At 41.0% G+C, this 8,441-nt stretch overlaps 1 long non-coding RNA gene across 1 annotated transcript in view; it reads right to left on the bottom strand.

Moving 5' to 3' along the window:
• Positions 1-211: 211 nt before the first annotated feature.
• The window catches only part of LOC104987655, a 12,916-nt gene continuing 4,686 nt past the window's right edge, over positions 212-8,441 (bottom strand). Inside the window, exons 2-3 of the long non-coding RNA XR_825153.1 lie at positions 4,038-4,133; positions 212-577 (exon numbers count right to left, since the gene is read on the bottom strand). This is a non-coding gene — a long non-coding RNA (uncharacterized LOC104987655). The remainder of the gene's footprint in view (positions 578-4,037; positions 4,134-8,441) is intronic.

Consider the following 8,441-nt stretch of genomic DNA (forward strand, 5'->3'; position numbering starts at 1 on the left):
CAAAGCGTTTGGTCCTAAGCAGCAGCAGGATGCCATCTTGGTTTTGATTCTGGCCATTTCACACCATGGGGCCCCTAGTGGCTCAGACAGTAAAGAATCCACCTGCAAGGCAGGAGACATGGGTTCAATCCCTGGGTTGGGAAGATTCCCTGGAGAAGGGAATGGCAGCCCACTCCAGTATTCTTGCCTGGAGAATTCCATGGGCAGAGGAGCCTGGTGGGCGACAGTCCACAAGGTCGCAGAGTCAGACACGACTGAGCATCTAACCACTTCACACCATGATGTCATTTCCCTATGGATTTACCTATAATCTCCTCCAGGCTGTGGACTTTTTGAAGATAAGGACATGTTGACTATATCACCTTGATTTATTTCTGCATTCCCAGGGTCTACCATATTGCCAACTGCATGGTAAGTACATAGCCAATATGAACATAAATACCTATTCATTCCACATCTGGCCCCTTACCTGCTCCTGAGGGCGGATAACCACTGTATTAAAATCAGGCCACTTGTCCACCAGAGCCTTTAGCTTGAAAGGGTTTCCCTGGTTTATGTGGAAGGTGGTCCCATAAACCTGTAGTATTACAAGAAAGTGAGAGGATTATCTTATTAGGAAGAGATGGCAAAGTGCCGTGCTTGCATAGGACAAGGTTTATTTTTATGAAAGAATGGAATTTTTTGATTGGAAGGTACCTAGTAAGAACTTCAGCAGACCACTGGTGAGATTCTAAGTTTCCCCACAATAAATATATCTTTAAAAAATATTCACATAGAAGATATGCAAACCAATGGAATTTATGAACAGAACTCCCATTATGGAATGTAATAAGATCTTTAATAGATTTACATCTGTTCATGTAAGCGTGTACGTGCTAAGTCCCTTCAGTCGCGTCTGACTCTTTGTGACCCCATGGACTGTAGCCACCAGGTTCCTCTGGCTATGGGATTCTCCAGGCACACACAACACATTTCACAAAACTGGAGAATATCAGATACACTCCACTCCAGGTGTTTCCAACTTCTTGACGCAAAAAAGTACTCTTCAAAGAATATCTTTTTTGCTGAAATCTTTGCATTTGTACCTGATATTTGCTTAGGGAAGGTTTTTAGAAGGGAGATTGCTGGGTTTAAAGCTATCTACATGTTTAAGGCTTTTCAACACACATTTTCAAATTAACCTCTGGTAAAGGTAACTATTTCCTACAAATAAGTGGAGGCTATAGTAACTAAAGGTCATGGAGACTTGTCTCTTTGGTCCCTTTACAGTAAATATAAACAAAACCAGATAGGTTACCTATAGAAGAATGCTTACCTTTCTCTTCCCCAGAGTAAAAGGATGGTTTACAAATGGTTAAGATTGAGGAAGGTGAAGATATTCAACTCATCCCAAATTATGCCAAGTCTTTCAAAGTATTGGCCTCAAATGAGATAAACCGATGTAGCCACAATTCACCCCACTGTAAATTTATGGTCTGATCTATACCCACAGTGGCTAATATTGGCATAGCTGCTCTGTGTGCAAGGCACAGCCTGCCTGTTCCCCATCAAATCTTCTCATCTGGCAACAACCCCAAGAGACTGGAGGTCCTGTTACTCCCCCTCCTCTTTTATGGTGGCTGTGCAGCCTGTGGGATCTTTGCTTCAACATCAGGCATCCAGGGATCGAACCCGGGCCCTAGGTAATGAAAGTACCAAGTCTTAACCCCTGGGGCCACGAGGGAATCCCTTCATGACTCCCATTCTGTGTGAGAAAGCCAAGGCACATAAAAGTTAAGTAACGTGGCAGGGAGACACAGCCTGCTGGTGGAAGGGGTGGGTACAGACCCAGGCAGGCTGCCCTTTTAGCTGTAGAACCAAGGAGGAGTCACCATCATCAAGGTAACTCCATGGTGGGATGAGGGTGCATATTCTAGACGAAACTGTAAGATAGAAACTGATACGTATAATTTATTGACCAAAGTCCAAGGCGCTGTGCTAAGCAGATGAGCATAAGGGTTAGGACTTGGCTTCAAATGTTCACTTGCCCAGAGTAAAATCCTGGCTGCTTACCGTGTAAACTTGGTGAAGCACAGAGACCTACTGGACTTTAGGAGCAACACCACAACAGGATTTTGACCCTGATACAGTCCAGATGCAGAACACTTCCCTTTCCATGAGGATGGCTCCTGAGGCTCTTATAGTCACATCCACTACCTTCCCATTGCCCCCCTCCTCGTTCACCTCCAGAAGCCATCAGCGTGTTCTCTGTTTCTGTATTTGGTTATCTCAAGGATTTTACATAAACGAACTTATACAGTGTGGAACCCTTTGGGACTGGCTTTTTTCACTCAGCATCATTTTCTGGCTGCTGCTGCTGCTGCTACGTCACTTCAGTCGTGTGCGACTCTGTGCGACCCCATAGACGGCGGCCCACCAGGATTCCCCCGTCCCAGAGATTCTCGAGGCAAGAACACTGGAGTGGGTTGCCATTTCCTTTTCCAATGCATGAAAGTGAAAAGTGAGAGTGAAGTCGCTCAGTCGTGTCCAACCCTCAGCGACCCCATGGACTCTAGCCTACCAGGCTCTTCTGTCCATGGGATTTTCCAGGCCAGAGTACTGGAGTGGGGTGCCATCGCCTTCTCCAATAATTTTCTGAGGATTCATCCAAATTGCTGCAAGTATCCCTCGGTCATTTCTTCTTTATCACTTAGTAGTATCCCATAGTATGGATGTACCACAGTTCATTTAGCCACTCAACTATGGGAGGACATGTGAGTTGTTTCCAGCTTTTGACTATCATGGATCAGATTGTTATAGACATTAGGGTACACAGTTTTGTGTGAACATAAACTTGCATTTCTCTAGGGCAAATGCTCAAGGTTGTCGTCGCTGGCCGTGCGCTGGTTGCACGATTGGTTAGACACTTACAAATGGCTGTTTAAGAGGGGCTGCACCATCTCACATTCCCAGCAGTGATGTATGAGAGATCCAGTTTATTCTCTTAATAGGATCTGAAGTTGAGGGTCTGTTTTGCTCAAAATACACAGGTAGGCTCTGGAGAGTTGAAACGGAATAAATGGATTATATTTATGGCCCCAGGAGTAACCAGGTGGGCAAGTTATTAAGTTTTCCTGGCCTCAGAGCCATCTTCCACAGCATAGGGAGAAAACCGACCGCCCCTCCTACGGGAGTTCTGAGGCTGACACAAGTCCACAGATCAAGTCCAGCGGCTGCGGTGAAGTGAGGGCTGGAAGTGCTTTCCGTTGCCACTGACGACCACGCTGCCATTGTTCTGGCCTTGAGGCCCCGCTGGCGCCGGTGCTGGCCGCGGTTCTGTGATTAAACTTCTATCTTTAGATGTGCAAAGTGCTTTTAAAAGCAGTTCAGGGAATTCCCTGGTGGTCCATAGTTAGGACTCAGGCTTTCTCTGTCGAGGACCTGGATTCAGTCTCTAGTTAGGGAACTGAGATCTGACAAGTCATGCAGACAAAAAAGGAAAAGAAAAAAATGAAAGAAAAAGCATTTTCCTCCTTCCATCAATCCTCTGAATGTTAAAAGTGAAAATATAAATAAATCTGCATAAATCCAGCCATTCTGTAAGAAATACCATTGCCTTAAAGTAATGAATAGTAGATAATTGTTTCTAGATCTCTTCCATGCACACTTGGATTTCAAAGAAATAAGACTTGACCTGTTAAATATTCCAAGAAGATACATGGTGGTTAACTTCACCTCGGGCACAAATGTTTAAAAATTAGTATGTACTTAGATCAACCTTTTAAAGGGAAATCAGGAAAATATTTTTGAGTCTCCAGAGGGTAGTGTTTTTGTAACTTAAAATTATTGGGCAAGTCATATAACTGAGAACTCTTCCCTCTTCCAGGACATGAGTTAATACACTTCTCTTGCCAAGAGATGGTGTGAACTGTGTGCGATGCGGTGTGAGTGAGTTCTTACCACAGAATGTGCACTCAGTAAGAGCTCATTCTCCTCCTGACCTCTTTGGTTCCCTAAGAATGCAACCCTCTGCTTCCCTAAGAATGTCCCAAGCTCACCTTTAAGGATGCAGGGATGCTCTTCCTCAAGGATTTTTCTAGCATCTGCAGCATCTGCGGGCCTTGTAAGTGGAGCATCTTGGCAGGTACCTTAGCCTAGTGAGTACCAACAAATAGCCAGGAATGAGAAGATGCTGAACCAATAAGAAAAGATTCACACAGCTTTACCTGAGTTTTAGAAGGTAACAGGGAAGGTAAATTTGCCTAGAATAACTGCCTTGGGAGAGGGAGACATATTTAGATTGTTTCCATGTCTTGCTGTTCTACCATTACAAAAATTTCCTCTTATATTTTCCTTCAGAAGTCTTATAGGTTTAGTTCCTATATTTGGGTCTACGAAAATTTCAAGTTAACTTTTTGTAAGTGGTATGATGTAAGAGTGGATATTCTTTTCCACAGAGTAGATTTGATGTTGTTGATCAGTTGCAAACTTGTGTTCCAACTCTTTGCAAACCTATGGACTGCAGCGTGCCAGGCTTCCCTGTCCTTCACTATCTCCTGGAGGAGAAACTGGTTTTTTAATTGCTAGTTATTGCAAGGACTGTCCTTTCTCTTTCGAGTTGCTTTGATGTAATTGTTGAAAAGCAATTGAGTTTATATGTATGCCTGCATCTCTCAACTTTCTATTAGTTTAATTGATCTATATATCTATTCTTATGATTTTTTTTTTTACTACTGTTTTTGAGTACTGTGGCTTTATACTAAGCCTTGAAATCTGATAGTGTGGGTCCACCAACTTTTTTAGATGCTTTTTGCTTAGGTTTTTTGCATTTCTATTTAAACTTTGTAATAATCTTGTGAATTTTTATTAAAAATTGTCTGACACGTTGAGGTTGCAGTGAATCTGTAGCTTAGTTATATAAGAGGTAATATCTGAAAAATATTGAATATTTTAGTCTATGAATGTGATGTATCTCTTCATTATTTTAGGTCTTCTTTAAATTTTTTAGCAAAGGACTTTAGTTTTTGGCTATCTTCTGTTAAACTTATCCCCATTCATTCCCTCCTTTGGATGTCATTATAAATAAATACAAGACTTCCCAGGTGGCGCTAGTGGTAAAGAACCCACCTGCCAATTCAGGAGAACTAAGAGACACCATTTAGATCCTGGGTTGAGAAGATCCTCTGGAGAAGGAAATGGCAACTCACTCCAGTATTCTTGCCTGGAAAATCCCATGGACAGAAAAATTTGGCAGGCTACAGTCCGTGGGGTTGCAAAGAGCTGGACACAACTAAAGTGACTTAGCACATAAATAAACATATAACTGTAAATTACATTATATTTTGAAGTTTTAAAAAATTTGTTTGTTTACAGAAGTGCAATTTTTCTATATTGGCTTTGTGTAGTGTGACCTTATGGAGTTAACTCATTACCTTTAGTATTGTTGTTCAATGGCTCAGTTGTGTCCCACTCTTTGTTATCACTTAGACTGCAGCACGCCAGGCTCCCCTGTCCTTCACTATCTCTTGGAGTCCACCCAAACCCATTTCCATCGAGTTGGTGATGCCATCCAACCATCTCATCCTCTGTCATCCCCTTCTCCTCCCACCTTCAATCTTTCCCAGCATCAGGGTCTTTTCCAATGAGTCAGCTCTTCCCATTAGGTGGCCAAAGTACTGGAGCTTCAGCTTCAGCATCAGTCCTTCCAATGACTATTCAGGGTTGATTTTCTTTAGGATGGACTGGTTGGATCTTACAGTCCAAGGGACTCTCAAGAGTCTTTTTCAGCACCACAGTTCGAAAGCATCAATTCTTCAGTGTTCGGCTTTCTTTTATGGTCCAACTCTCACATCCATACATGACTACAGGGAAAACCATAGTTTTGACTCTATGGACCTTTGTTGGCAAAGAAAAGTCTCTGCTTTTTAATATGCTGTCTGAGTTTGTTATAGCTTTCCTTCTAAGGAGCAAGTGTCTTTTAATTTCATGGCTGCAGTCACCATCTACAGTGATTTTGGAGCCCAAGAAAAGAAAATCTGTCAATGCTTCTACTTTTTCCCCTTCTTCGCGCCATGAAGTAATGGGACCAGATGCCACGATCTTCATTTTTTAAATGTTGAGTTTTAAGCCAGCTTTTTCATTCCTCTCTTTCACACTCATCCAGCAGCTTAGTTCCTCTTCGCTTTCTGCCATTAAATTGATATCATCTGCCTATCTGAGGTTATTGATATTTCTCCCAGCAATCTTGAATCCAGCTTGTGATTCATCCAGCCTGGCATTTTGCACTATCTACTCTGCACAGAAGTTACTTGAGCAAGGTGACAATATTCAGCCTTGATGTACTCCTTTTCCAATTCTGAACCAGTCAGTTGTTCCATGTCTGGTTCTAACTGTTGCTTCTTGACTCTCACACAGGTTTCTCAGGAGACAAGTAAGGTGGTCTTGTACTCCCATTTCTTTAAGTGTTTTCCACAGTTTGTTTTGATCCACACAATCAAAGACTTTAGCATAATCAATGAAGCAGAAGTAGATGTTTTTCTGGAATTTCCTTGCTTTCTCTATGATCCTACCAATGTTGGCAATTTGATACTGGTTCATCTGCCTTTTCTAAACCCAGCTTGTATGTCTGGAAACTCTGGGTTCATGTACTGCTGAAGGCTAGATTGAAGGATTTTGAGCATTACCTTCTAGCATGTGAAATGAGTGCAATTGTACAATCTTTGGCAGTTTGAGCATTCTTTGGCATTGCCTTTCTTTGGCATTGGAATGAAAACTAATCTTTCCCACAATTACCTTTAGTAGTTGTGTATTTTTGCAATTAAAATTTTCTATATATGTGATCAAATGTTTTTTGCAAATGAAAATAATTTTATTTCCTCCATCTGTATGTGTTTTATTCCTTTTCTTGGCTTACTGTACCACTTAGAACTTGCAGGAAAATATTTTATAGGAGGTACTATATGAGCATTCTTTTTGATATTAGGGAAAAGTATTTATTTTCTTACTTAAGCTTAGCTGTTAATTTTTCATCAATCACCTTTGTCATGTTGAAAAAGTTGCTTGTTAAGGGGTTTTTTAAAAATCATAAATTAATGTTGATATTTGTCAGCCATTTTAAATACATCTATTGGGATAATTATATGATTTTTTTCTTGTTGACATGTTGAATTTTAATTATTTACTTTTGAATGCTAAATGAATAATATATTTTCAGTATAAACTCATTATTCATAAGGTATTATTTTTATATATTTTGGATCAATTTTCTATTATTTTAAAGGATTTTTGCACCTATGTTTGTGAATGATTGGTCTATATTGATCTATATTCTTATTTTCTAGTAAAGTTTTTATCCATTTTGATATAACATTTATGTTCAGAAAATACAAATTGAGAAAGAGTTTCCTCCTCCTCTATTTTCTTAAGAGAATTAATATTTCTTCATCAAGTATTTGTTGATTTCAACAGTGAAGCCATCTGGGACTCGGAAATATTTTTACTTGGAATTAAATTTCTCTGTGGAAATGTTTTAACTACAAATTCAATTTCCTTTGTAAATATATGGCTTTTCTGATTTTTGAGGTAACTTCTGGTTATTTAGTTGGGTCTTCTCTGGTGGCTCAGACAGTAAAGAATCTGCTTGCAATGCAGGAGACCCAGGTTTGATCCATGGGTTGAGAAGATCCTCTGGAGAAGGGAATGGCAACCCACTCCAGTATTCTTGCCTGGAGAATTCCATGGACAGAGAAGCCTGGTGGGCTACAATCCATACAGTTGCAGAGTTAGACACATCTGGTTATTTATTTAGGTCATTAAAGGGATTTTTTTTTCCATTTTATCTAAGCTGTAGAATTTATTGCACAAAGCCATCTATATTTTCTTATCCTTTAAATGTCTGTGGGATCTATAGTAGTGTTCCCTCACTCATCACTGATTCATGTTCTTTTTCAAAATTTCTTGATCAGTTTAGAGTCAGATCAGATCAGATCAGTCGCTCAGTCATGTCCGATTCTTTGCAACCCCATGAATCGCAGCACGCCAGGCCTCCCTGTCCATCACCAACTCCCGGAGTTCACTCAGACTCATGTCCATCGAGTCAGTGATGCCATCCAGCCATCTCATCCTCTGTCGTCCCCTTCTCCTCTTGCCCCCAATCCCTCCCAGCATCAGAGTCTTTTCCAATGAGTCAGCTCTTCCCATTAGGTGGCCAAAATATTGGAGTTTCAGCTTTAGCATCATTCCTTCCAAAAGAAATCCCAGGGCTGATCTCCTTTAGAACAGCTGGTTGGTTCTCCTTGCAGTCCAAGGGACTCTCAAGAGTCTTCTCCAACACCACACTTCAAAAGCATCAATTCTTTGGCGCTCAGCCTTCTTCACAGTCCAACTCTCACATCCATACATGACCACAGGAAAAAACATAGCCTTGACTAGACGAACCTTTGTTGGCAAAGTAATGTCTCTGC

Source organism: Bison bison, unplaced genomic scaffold (genome assembly GCF_000754665.1).
Source record: "Bison bison bison isolate TAMUID 2011002044 unplaced genomic scaffold, Bison_UMD1.0 scf7180017846143, whole genome shotgun sequence".
In the NCBI taxonomy this organism is placed as follows: Eukaryota; Metazoa; Chordata; class Mammalia; order Artiodactyla; family Bovidae; genus Bison; species Bison bison.